We start from the raw sequence: 12,292 nt of genomic DNA, 5'->3' as shown, positions 1-12,292 counted from the left end.
TCTTTTCTCCATCCCCAGCAGAGAAGGGGTTCCAGACACACATGTGGCCACACCCAGCTTTTATCCTGAGCGCTGGGGGTTCCAGGGTAAGCCGTCATGCTTGTGCTCAGGGAGAGTCCCTGAGGAGAAACGCCTTCCACTGGGCCCTCGGCAAGGCTGGGGATGCCAGTGATGCGGGGACGTTGGAACGTTGCATGTTCAGAGCCTAATTTCACTGTACCTTGGGACATCATTAGCCCACTTAGTAGCCATTGTTCGCCCACCTCCGTGTCTGACCTAACATCTTTTTGACTGAAAGGTAAAACTCTGGACTGTCTTAACATAACAGCCCAGTAGCAGCAGCTGAGAATTACCTGTTACTGTAAAACTTCATTAACAGGGGTGGTGTGGGGTGGAGTTAGGGCAGAGTTATGACTCAGTAGGTTAAGAGTACCTGTTGCTCTTCCAAAGGACCCAAGTTCTGTTCCCAGTAGCAATGCTTGGAGCTTACAACCACCTGAGAGAGAGAGAGAGAGAGAGAGAGAGAGAGAGAGAGAGAGAGAGAGAGATTAAAAAGAAATCTTAAAAAAAACTTTAACAAGCTGTTAACACTTCAGAGCATGGAATTTAGGGTAACATAAATCTGTATTTCAGGCCATGGTCACTCATATTTGGCTTTAGAATAAACTATCTCTTATCCCTTCTGGGGCCAGAGATGTGTTTTTGCACTGACAGCAGCAAGTGTTCTTCTCCACAGAATCACAGGCCTGGTCCCTTCTGGCTCTGAACTGCGCTAACCACAGACACCTGTCATTTGTGACCTTGACCTTAATGAGGGGCACAGCCCTCATCTAACTCTCAAAAGAAAGGATGCAAAACCTGTTCTTCCATCCAGAAAACTGAGAATTGGTGAGATTAGTAGCCTGGTGATCTGTGTTATCTCTTGGGCTAAGACACAGCAAACTCCTACAGCCAAGACCAGAGGTGGCTAATAGCCCAAATGACCTTTATGCTTTCTGGTGACTGACACCAGGCCAGATCCTATCTTAGGCCCTTAAGCTAATACAGGTAGCCTAGCTCTAGAACCCATCTTCTTGGAAGAAATCACTTGTACTTTGAGTTTCATTGTTGCCTACTTGTGCACTGGGGATTCTATTACACAGGGAAATGTTTTTCCCAAATGTGCTGGCAATAAACCACCTGGCATCAGACTCCCGAAGTTTGACCCCGTTTGACTAGGTCAAACTAAAGGGGTTCTCATTCTCATCTCTTCACCGCTCATTTCCCTGTCTGCTGTGACACCTGTCGGGACCCCCACACCCAGGTCCTTTTCTAATGTAGAGCCTCCGCTATCTTATGATCAAACCACATTTTTAGATTTCCAGTTTAGCAACATACTGCCTTTCATTAGAGTCGAAATGTGTTTTCCCTCAAATATGTGTAAATCCTAATGTAGAGGACTGACTTAGACTGCGCCTTCGAAGGAGGAAAGCAAGTAATATCAGGAATTCAGGCGAGAGCAGGCTGGAATAGGGCGGGCCATCCACCCAGTGTGAATGGTCCCCTCATAAGGGGAAAGAAAATGTGGGCACCAAGACTAAAACACACAAGAAGATTCAAGCAGCTATTGGAGAGGTGTCTACAAGCCAAGGAAAGCCAAGGATTGACAGAGCTGGGAGGGGCGTGGAGCAGCCTTGCAGCCTTCAGAAGGCACCGACCCGGCTCACACATGGCTTCTCGTTGCCTAGTCTTTACAGTCACGGAATAGTAAAACGCGTGTTGTTTCCAGCAACCAAGCCTGTGATGTGTCACATGGCAATCCCAAGAAGTGAATGCATCCTTCATCACTATGGCAACTGCCTCTGTTCGTATCTCTCATCTATTTTGCCTCTGAAAGCAGTGCTCCAGTTCCACTGTACTCTTTGTCTGGTCTAGGGACTTCTGAACAAGTTCTTGCTTCAAGGGCTATGCTGCTCGCTTTACTGGAGTGACTCTCCTGCACGTGGTCATGGCTCTTTACTGGATGACATGCTCTTATGGGGTAGGAAGCTTCGAAGAACACACTCTTTAGTGACCCTGTCTCTGGGAAATGATGGACTTTGGCCCTATAAAAAGCCGCCCCTTAAATCTCAGCACATATTCACTAAAGAAAAGCCTGCTGTGACTACCTCCCAGAGAAGGAGCCCAAGTGGAGCCCCATGGATCCATTCAGCTCAGACAGCCCACCACTTTTACAAGTAGTACTGCTTCCCTCCAGAAATGAACAGTGCAGAACTGGAAACTTCTCAACCTGTCTGTCAGGGGAGTTCCTGGTCTCTGCACTCTGCAAAGAGAAACCAGTAACAAAAATCTCTGTTCACTTAGAAAACACAGAAGCCTCCGGATGCTGCCAAGTTCCTTAAGGGCTGTAGAAAGAGGCTGGGACTGAAGACGATAGAGCAGGCCAAGAAAAAAAGATGGGGCATCATAGAAAGGTGGATTAAAGCTACCTTACGCTCAGTGGAAGGCTACTGTCAAAAAAGAAAAAAAAAACTGAAAGGAAGGAAGGAAGGAAAAAGAGAAAGAAAGAAAGAAAGAAAGAAAGAAAGAAAGAAAGAAAGAAAGAAAGAAAGAAAGAAAGAAAGAAAGAAAGAAAGGAAGGAAGGAAGAAAGAAAGAAAGAAAGAAAGGGAGAAAGAAAGAAAAGACCAGGCAGTAAGAATGAAAGAAGGGTTTCTTTTCTCCCTCCCACCTTTGTTCAAGGTCTCATGTACCCTGGTTGGCCTTGAACTTGTTATGTAGTTGAGGATGGATTTCTGATCTTCCTACCTTACCTTTCAAATGCTGAGATTACAAGTAGTACCCCCACGCCCAGTTTATGGGGTGCTGGAATCAAATCAAGGGCTTCACACACGCCTGGCAATCACTCTACCAACTGAGTCACAGTCCCAGCCTGAAAGAAAGGCGCTGGTGAGATACTTGCATCCCTCTGTCCATAGCAGCTTCATTCTTCACAGCCAAAACGGGCCCCAGGGTCTTCTGGTAGATTAGTGAGACTAGCAAAATGTGGCATCTGCTGGATGCAAAAGGGAATATTATTCAGCCTTATAGGGGAAGGAAATTCTAGCATATGAAACAACATAGATCGACCCAGAGAGCATGTACTATGGGAAATAAGCAAGTCACAGAGAAATCCTCTCGTAGTGAGGCAGTTGCACTCACACGATAGCCTTGCAAGTCAGATTCCGGTAGATAGAGAGCAGAATCAGGTCTATCAGGGGTTACGGCGTGGAGGAATGTGGACTGTGTAGCAGACAGAGTTTTAGTTTTGCAAGATGGAGAGAGAGCTCAGGAGGAGGCTTCACGACCAAGTAAGTGTGTTCAAGGACTGAACTCCGCCATCAGGAATGGCTAAGTTGTCACCTGATATTTTTTTTCTGTGCACTTTGCTACATTTACTTTTCCATGTGCTCAAGAAAATAGAAAAAGAGGCAACTTAAGGCCCTGCAGAGTGGGGAAGTCATCTGGCTCCTGGCTCAGCTTGATCGGGGTCAGCCAGCACCACTCGGGCCATCTTGGCCATGTACTCTGTGGGAAGGGATGCTCAAGCAGACCGCCTTCAATAAGGTGGAAACCCCTGAACCTACAACCCTGGCGAGCTAAGTCCTGCCTAGCTTCCAGTGCCCTGCCTAGAGCATGTGTGTGCATGTGTGTGTGTGGGGAGAGAGCGAGAGCGAGAGAGAGACTGTGTGTGTTCACATGTGTCCTTGGAATCCAGAAGAAGGTGCTGGATCCCCTGGAACTGGTAATACAGGTAACTTTGAGTTGCTGGACATGACTGTTAGGAATAGAACTCAGGTCCTCTGCAAGAGCAGTAAAGACTCTCAGCCACCCAGCCATCTCTCTAGCCCCTAGGGTTATTTACTAACTCACAGGAAGGAGAGACATTAAGAGCCTGAAGTCTAATTCTCGCTTTCACAACAGCCAGCTTTTAGGTCAGTACCGCTTGTCTTCTGCTGTGGTATGGTGCAGTGTGGTGCGGTGTTGTGCAGTGTGGTACAGTGTGTGTTTGTCCCCAGAAACTCACGCACTCCCATTTTAATGTACGTGTGGGGTGGGGGGACCTTTTGAGAGAGGTGATTAAGGTTAGACAGGCTTATGAGGGTGACATCTCCATGTTGACATTCTTGGCTTTGCAAGGGCAGAGACACCAAGGCCTGCTCCAACCTCATCTCTCCCCATACAATGCGCTCTGACATGTTATCACACAGCAAGCAGATCCTCACAGAAGCCACCGCCATCCCCCACCTTGGAGTTCATGGTCTCAGAACTGTGACTAAATTAAGACCTTGGGTTTTCTTTTTTCCCTAGGGATGGAGGTGGCAAGTCAGGGTTCCACTGTGTAGGCAAGTCAGGGTCCCTCTGTGTAGGCAAGTGAGGGTTCCACTGTGCAGCCCAGGCTTGGCAAGTCAGGATCCCTCTGTGTAGCCCAGGCTGGCCTAAACTCAGTGCAATTTTCCTACCTCATCTTCCCAAGTACTAGGATTATAGGCATGAGCTATCATGCCTAGCTAGAAAACCTTCACAAATAACCTGACTTGAGTACTTAGTTATACCAACAGAAAGCAGACTACAATACTAACACCCTCTAACTAGTTATTTTAAAACATGTTTTTTAAAAAATAAGCAGACAAGAAAACAGAGCTAGGTACACATGGCCCAGACTCCTGGTGAAGATTCTGCAAAAAGATGCTTATCCATTTAAAACCTCTTGGCTTTGTTCTTGGATGATCTGTCTTAAGACAAACCCTACATGCAGCTCTAAAACACTATTTTCACCAAACTATAAAGTCTTGATTGTATACAGCAAAATTAAAATGAATCCTTGATACTGTCTTACATTTGGTCCACAAGCCAGTTTCTGCCAGTCTCAAAAGTTCTGTTTACAGTTGCTTGGCTCACAAAGATCGGGCACACATTTGGTTGTGATGTCTCTTCATATTATAGTCTTTGTCCATGGTGTGTGTATGTGTAATGAGCGTTCACATGAGCGTGTGTATTTGTGTGTTATATGTGTGTGTGCATGCAAGAGCATGTCTGTGGGAGTGTGCAGAGGCCAGAGGGGGATGTTGAGCATCCTGCTCTCTCACGTTCCACCATGTCATCTTGAGATGGAGTTTTCTCACTGAACCTAGAACTTCCTTTTTTTTTTCTGGCTGGGCCAGTTGGCCATTAGGCCACAGTGATCTTCCTCTCGCCTATTCCCAGTGCTAGCTTCATGCAGCCATCGCTGACTTAAATGTGGTCTAAATTCAGATCTTACACTTGCATGAAAAGGCCCCCTTACCCAGTGACACTCTCCCGAGCCATCTCAATCCTGAACATGCCACCGCCATCTTTAGTGTATACCGCTACCTTGTATAAATCGATGCCCGTTCTTTAAATCCACCAGGCTGCGTGTCTCTTTGTCTTTCTGTGAAATCACGTGAGTCAGTTTCCAGGTTCCCACACCCTACATTATACCCTGAAGATGGACGTGAACTCTGTGCTGCGGATGGCATTTTTGGCAAGAACCCTTCATGGTTAGCCTGCACGCTGCTTATTGCATTTACATCAGAAGAAACGCAATGTCCTACTTTCAATGACATTAAGATTGATTACCATTGCAGGTAGTGACAGCCCGACCCCTCCATGGTCAAGTTGTTCATCAGCCTTTCATCTAATGTGCTCGTCCATTGATGATGGCTGTCTACATCAATTATTTCTCTAGGAGCTCTGAGATGACATTGTCTGGCTCGTCCATTCCTTTCATGTCTGTCAGGCAGAATTCCTGTGTCTTTTTGGCAGCCAGAGTGTGCACGGTACTCCTGTGTGGTTGCTCTAAATGACTGTTCCCACAACTCAAACTCAACCCTAAAAGACTGCCTTCCAAAAAAAGAATTTGCCACTGAGGAAATTCCCTGAAACTACCTTTGACTCCAAAATCAGGTCTGTGAGGGGACTTCTAAAAGTCACAGTTATGCTTTTGATATGAAATGTGCCCCCCTCATCATCTCTTGAAGGTTTGGTGCCCAGTGCAATGGTCAGAGGATATCAGAGATAAGGCTGGAGCATAAGGGCTCCAGATTAATCAGCAAAATAATTCATTAACAGGCTCATAATTTGGCGGCTTTCTCAGGAGGTGGAGATATAATTGAGGAAAGTAGATCAATGGGGATGTGTCTTTGAAGATCAGACCTCGTCCCCTGTCCTTTCCTGTCTCCTTTTCTCTGGAACTCTGTGATGTGAGCTGCTGGATCTGCCCTGTCCTTCCTACCGTGATGGAGCGAAACCTCGGAAACCATGAGCCAATAAGTCCTTTCTCCTTTAGGTTATTTTGTTACATTGGTGCAAAAATCTAACACAATGAGATGATTTTACACACACATACACACACACACACACCAGATCAATAATTAATTCCTGATTGGACCCAATATTCTTTCCATAGCTCCCATTCCTGGTTTCTTTCCTTGGAATGATTCTTCCCTTCTCCAGAGTGGTAACAAACATCCTGTTATGGTACTGAGAAGATAAAGGTCAGAACATCCTGAAGCTGTCTCTCCCACTTTACAAAACTAAGCTACAACAGGGCTTTAAGAGAGTCCAGGTTCTAGCTCCCTCTTGCCCAAACCCTCCCACACCCTCCTCCTAGACTGTCAGAGCAAGACCTGCCCCTTCCCTTCCCTCCTGCTGCGGCTCAGATGAGGGTGGCTGCCCAGGGATCCCCTTTGGCTAAAAGGAAAGAGGCCTCAGACTGCCCCTGCTGCGGCTGCCCTCACTTCTATAGTCTGTCAGACTTCTCTGCTCATTCCTGGCTGCTTGCTTGGAGTTGGCTCAGCAGAGAGGAAGGTGTCATTTTGTTTGCACCTGGGTTAAGGAGAAAGAATCAATCCCAGAGACACATCAGTTCTGACCTGGGTAGAATCTGAGATTGGGAGAGTTGTAAGGGCTATGTGGGAACATCTAGGCCAGAGACTTGGAAGGATAAAGGCCAAACGAACTTCAGAAAGCCAATAAGCAATTCTTATCTACAGATGTAGAAACTGAAGCTGGGGTAACGGAGCGCCTGGATTCTCCTGGTAGATCGTAAGCTATCGCTTGTCAGTTTAGAAGGAGATGTAAGCAGGGAAGCATGGCTTGTCCCCCATGGAAGACTTCTATGTGCCAAGGCCCATGCTAGGCATCTACTTAGAGCCCACTGTTTCCGGAGGGAGCCATCGCGTCCTGGGCATGACTCTTCACACACCGCGAGCACCACTGTTTCCCACAGAGAGGTTCATTCAGTCCCGAAAATATCCAGCACTTTTTTTTCCCACTGCAGCCAATTCATTTCCTAATAGACAAAATTCACTCACTGTACTTTAAAAAAAGAGCCTTTATCAAAATATTCTCGAGGTGAAACAACCCCTAAGCGCCCAAATGTGTCGCTCTCTTCTAGTGTGGAGTGAGCAGTGTGTGGAAATGGGAGTCTAGGGGCCCACGTTCTAGCCCTGGCCTTTCTCATAGCAGAGTGACCACCCACAAAGCCTATTGGTCTACTCCCGGCTTAAATGCATCCTGTGCAGAATGAGGGCGTCAGATGAAGCCACTGGTTCCCAATTGTGCCTGCAGCGAAAGCCCTTCAAAGAGCAATACACCTGGTGAATTCGTAAGTTGTTTCTCCTCTTTGTAAACATTAATCACACATCCGAAGCGATATAATAGCTTTTGATCAGAGTAATACACTGTGAGAAGCCGATATGCCTCCAGCCCCGGGGAGTGTCAGCATTTAGCTCAGACGGTTTTGTCAGAGGAGAGAGGGGTGATTTGGCTCAGAGGTTCCGAATACTGAAGGCATCCTTAGACAGCCATCGCTATCTCTAAGGAATACTGTACCTGCCGTGGTATGAATATGAGATGTGCCTCCACCCCAGCCCCGTTCGTGTGTTGTCTGAGGAGAAGCCTCCGGGAAGTGGAGAGCTGATGGAGGGGTGGGTAAGGAGGAGGAGGGCTTTGGGGACAAGTTTATAGACCAACCCTGTTTCCTGAATGGTCTTCATTTCTCATTCTGCCTAAGTGTGAGCAAGCAGCTGCAGGCTCCTGACATCACAGACGAGCTGGCCCTGCCTTAATAGACATATAGTCCCTCAAACTGGGAGCTACGTTAATCCTTCCGCCCTGAAGATGCTCGGCGGGTATACAGTTCTCACAGTGGGAGTCTAAACACCCCGAGACTTACCTATGAGTTCTGTCCTCTTTCTGGTTCTAAAATTCCTTCTAAAATAATTGTTTAAATTACATTTAGCATGTATATGTATACACAACCTCCCTGCATCTTCTCCTCCTAAACCAAGTACAGTAGTTTACCATGTCAGGGAGTCTCCAGGTTCAAGTCTCAGCTGTCCATGGGGCGCATGGAGATCAGATGACAACTTTGTGGAGTCTGTTCTTTCCTGGTGGGTCTGCAAACTGAACTCAGGTCTCTAGGCTTGGAGGCAAGAGTCTTTACACATGAAGCCATCTTGCAGGCTGGGTTCTAGAATTCCTACGAAAGTGACTCCTTCGAGGCTTTATCTACAAATCACTCCCAAAGCTCATTTTTAAGAGTGTGGCTTCCAACCTTCATCTTCAAGCCAGGAATCTGGTACCTTTAGATGGAAGCAAGACCTCGAGACAAAGACCCTGAGACAAGGATGCTGATGCGCAATATCTGGGAGGGAACAAAAGAAGAAGGCAGTGGGAGAGGGACAAAAGGACAGCCAGTTCCAGGGTTTCAGGGAGTGGATTGGTGCTGTGCCCAACCAAGGCTGGGGTGTTTCTCCACCAACTTCCATCCCACTTGGGAGCCTGCTACTCCTGGACTAGCTCCCCAACACTGCTCCATGCGTACATTCAGGAGCCGGGAATGCATCTACTTCTCGGGAACTGTCCATAGACAGATGGTAGGACAATGGGCATGCGGGTGAGTCATCAACCGCATCTCCTAGAGAAACTGCCCAGAAAGCACTGCCCAGACAGTGAAAACCATCTCAGGCGTTTCAGTGAACAGTGGTCCTCTAACTTGTAGGGAAGACACAAGAAGCACACACAGCCACAAGCGTCATGGTTATCAGTGATACGTGTTGGGACTATGAGCTGCTAGAAGGGAATAAAGGTGTCAAGAATGGCAGTTACAGGGTCAAGAGTGTTCCATTTTAATGTGGCGATTTCAGGCCTTTAAGAGAGGCGAGCTTCAGGGAAATCTAGCAGGACACCATTCTACAGGAGAGGACGGACTCCTTGATGTGGAAATACGTGAACCCGCAGTGCATTCCTAGAACAGCAAGGACACACTGTGCCAGAGGCCTGGGGCGGTTCTGAGAGCCGCTCAAGGCTAGAGCCTGGAGCAGGTCTGGGCCTTTGGCGGTTAACACAAGCACCTCAGGAAACGCTGGTGTCTGCGGCCCAGAGGTACACGGTTTATCTTGTACCCGAAAGTGATCACTCTGTGATATGGTGAAGAGGTTGAGCAAAGAGCATGCACTCCATGCCCCAAGATGGATGTCTGCAAGTTCAGTAGCCAAACATGACCCCAGTCTTCTGTGTCAGCTCCCAGGGCCGGTAGTCTGGGGATGGCTCCATTGGGTCCCCTGCTCAAAGTCTCTGCTCACTGATTTCAAGGCGGGATGGAGCTGTGATCTCACCAAAGGCTTGCCGTCCTCTCCCAAGATTTTGTACTACAGAGTGTGACCTCTGCTTGAGGCCAAATGTCCTCCGCAGGTTTAACTCAACCTGCCTTTGCCTACTGCTCACCTACATGGCTCAGCATCTCACCCCAGCTCTACTGTGGCCCATCAGAGACCATCCATGCCCTCCAGTGTCTGTCTCTAGAGTGCTCCATCCACCTGTGATTATCCCGAGGTCCCCCACTGTCACGGCTTCTCTACTTCTAATTATGGGTACTTCTCTTTTAAGCCTGTCCTCCATAAAAATGTACAAAGGTTTCTGTGACCCGCCCATCTTGGGAAGATCATAGTACCCTCCCCTACTTCAGACGTTTGCATATTCATGTATGTAGGTGCACAAGCGTGTAGAGGGACACGTACATGCTTGTGCAGATGTGTGTAGAGGCCAGAAGACAACCTCGTTGTCATTCCTAAAGAATACTGTGCGCCCTAGTTTCTGAGATAAGACGACTCACTGGCCTGGAACTCACCAACAGGGTAAGCAGGCTGGACAGTGTCTAGGAGATCTTCTGTGTCTGCATCACCAGCACCAGCGCGAGCACCAGCGCCAGCACCGGGATCATGAGAGCATGTCACCACACCCAACTTTTTGCCAGGGTGCTGGGAAGCTAGGGGGCCACGTCCCCAGTGCTCCTCTTTGCCTTCTTGTAGGTATACCTGGGTCATTTCACAGAAGGAGGCATGGGGCCCTGGGTTATGACTTCATTTTCTGCACACATTCCCTGTGCAGTTGCTGTGGTCATGTGCTGAGGTCCCGTGTGGTCATGTGCCGGGGTCCTGTGTGGACATGTGCCATTGCCCTATGTTGATATGTGCTGGGGTGCCGTGTGGTCATGTGCTGGGGTCCTCTAATAAGAGCAGAACAACTGGGATTGATTTAAGCGACATGACTATTTTCGCTCAGAGTTCTGAGGCCAGGAATCCAGGCAAGGTGCTGGCAGACTGGTCGATTCTGCAACCTCTCTCTCCCCGTGGCTTGTCCACCTTCTCAGTGTCCTCATACAGTCTTCCCTTGCGTGTGCCTCACTGCCTCTTCTTAGAGCACAATCCTGCTGAATTAGGACCCACCCGAAGAACCTGTCTTATCTTAATCACCTCCGGACAACAGTCACATTCTGGAGGGTTTGGAGTGAGGACTTCGATATCTGTACCTGAGGGGACAAGACTCAACTCTGTCTGAGATGGTGTTACACAATCTGGACACTCCAGACGCAGCTGCTCTCATTCGTTCTCGGTTGTCCCTTGGATGACACACAGCCAGGAGGCCAGGGCCCTGGGGACAGTCTGTACCCAGCCTCTGACACTCACTGCAATTTCTCACACAGCTTCTGGAGCCATCGTGTTGGGCAAGGGTTTGGGAAGAGTTGATTGAGAGCCAGAAAGGACCCAGAGGGCCCATGGCCCATCTCCAGAGACTGTGAGGGACCGTCTGGGGTTTTCTCTTCCCCTGGCTGCCTTACTCCCCAGCAGCCTAGTCCTGACTTTCAAAAGCCAGGGCCTGTCGATGGCTGGGTGCTGCTGTCTTGGTTCCAGACCCTGAAGAATGGTTTGTGATGAGGTATCCTCTCTGTTGAATGACTCCACACCAAGGAAAAGGGGAAAAAGAAAATAAAAATAAATTGCCGCTTTGGAAATCAGCCTGTGCTTATTCCCCACGCTAACTCTCCTGAGCTGCCATTTTCCTAGTAATGTCTAAACCAGACGCAGGGGCATTCTCTCCCCTAAACACCATTGTCTTCATGTGAGCTCAGCCCCATTGGCTGTTCACACGAGCCAGCAAGGTTGCATGCTGTGTGCGCTCAGGCCTGTTTGCCCAATACCCCAGCCCGTGCTTCTGAGGCTAATGACCCCAGTGTTTGTCATAGTGTGCAGATTTAGCAGGAGCTGAGCAACAGGAGGCCCAGGTTTGTCGGGATCATCTCTGCATCTGCCTTAAATGAATGGCTCCTTCTCATACAAACACGCCCCACACCTCTGCAAAACACTGTGGGCTGGGAGAGGCTGCACAATAAAGCAGAGGCTTTGGGAAAGAAGGGTGAGGTAGGGGTCAGCCGGAGGCCCAGAATACTAGGATGGGTTCCTGTCTCTTCTTTGAAAATCAGGGAATAATTTTCTAAATTATAAAACATTTCGGCACTAGCCCAACCCCCCATAGTCCTTCAGTGTGAATATATCTTGTTATAGTAAAAAGATTTCAAACAATAGAAACACCAGGACCCCTATCTATCCAGAGAAATGAATGAAGAAACAGAAGAAGCAAATACAAACCAGAAAACCTTGGGGCAGCCAGAATAAAGAATGCCAATGTGGTTTATCCACCCAGAGCCTCTCGGCTCACACGAGGGCATTTGATTTCATTTAATGGACCAAATGCTCTCCCCAGTCTCACTGGGAACCAGAGGCTTCAAGTGAGGGAGGGAGCAAGAGCCTGCTCCTTAGGGTAGGAGGCAGGGTGGAGAGTAAAACACACACACACACACACACACACACACACACACACACACACACACATACATGCACATGTTCACACAGGCATACACGCAAAACAAAGCCAGAAAAGCCAAAGGTGTCACTAGCAACAATGCCCCT

The sequence above is a fragment of the Alexandromys fortis genome, unplaced genomic scaffold (genome assembly GCF_014885135.2).
Source record: "Alexandromys fortis isolate MF-2015 unplaced genomic scaffold, M_Fortis_MF-2015_v1.1 scaffold_0, whole genome shotgun sequence".
NCBI classification, from domain to species: domain Eukaryota; kingdom Metazoa; phylum Chordata; class Mammalia; order Rodentia; family Cricetidae; genus Alexandromys; species Alexandromys fortis.
Note: the sequence above shows the minus strand (reverse complement) of the source record.